At 37.0% G+C, this 814-nt stretch overlaps 1 protein-coding gene across 7 annotated transcripts in view; it reads right to left on the bottom strand.

Annotated features, from left to right (window-relative positions):
- The window catches only part of LOC107718021 (poly(U)-binding-splicing factor PUF60-like), a 27,199-nt gene that overhangs the window by 14,907 nt on the left and 11,478 nt on the right, over positions 1–814 (bottom strand). The gene's annotated exons all lie outside the window — the stretch shown is intronic.

The following is an 814-nucleotide window of genomic DNA, read 5'->3' as shown; positions in this document are numbered from 1 at the left end:
CTTATTAGTAGAATTCGTATCATTATTATCTTATCAGTATTTTTGTTAGTTTTTTCCCTTTTTGTTTTTTTAACAGAAACACTGAATGACCAACAATATCTTAAGCACCACCACCAGTCCTAAGTTCAGTTAAAATGGCAAATATGCATTCATACGTGATTACCAAGTTTTAATTCTAAATACTAAAGTTCTATCATTAAAAAATGGGTGAAGGCTAGAAGGGATACGTATGGCGCTACTGGGCATACACACATCAATACAGCGTAATTTTTGTCACACTGTACAACAATTACTATTTTTTCATTCTTGTAAGGGGTAGGTTTAGGGTTGGGGTGCCGATTCACGGGGCAAATTCCAAATGGAAGTGATCATCCCTATCCCCTTAGAGTGGGGACTTTGGAGTGAGCAGGGCACGTGCGTGCCATTATGTAGTCGTTTGGAATGCACTTGGCAAAGCGAGGCAGCGAGTGCCTTAATTTCCTCATTATCTTCAGCTGGCATGTTCCCATGACAACGCAGCACGGTGTCCGTCAGCAGATGTCGTTGTTTTACTGTCATAAATGTATTTTTATTGTTGTTAGCATAACTGTTGCAAATAAACATACATTTTATATTTTAAAACGTTTTATGCTATATAATATATAAAAAACTAATATATATAAAACTTTAAAAAATTTAAATTGTATATTTTTTTTATGCCTGCTGACGGACACCGTGCTACGTTGTCACAGGAACATGCCAGCTGAAGATAATGAGGAAATTACGTCACTTGCTTTGCCAAGTGCATTCCAAACGACTACATAATGGCACGCAC

The sequence above is a fragment of the Sinocyclocheilus rhinocerous genome, unplaced genomic scaffold, assembly GCF_001515625.1.
Source record: "Sinocyclocheilus rhinocerous isolate Xijiao unplaced genomic scaffold, SAMN03320098_v1.1 scaffold2258, whole genome shotgun sequence".
Taxonomy (NCBI): Eukaryota; Metazoa; Chordata; class Actinopteri; order Cypriniformes; family Cyprinidae; genus Sinocyclocheilus; species Sinocyclocheilus rhinocerous.
The sequence above is the reverse complement of the archived record's forward strand: the minus strand, read 5'-3'. Positions and strand labels throughout refer to the sequence as shown.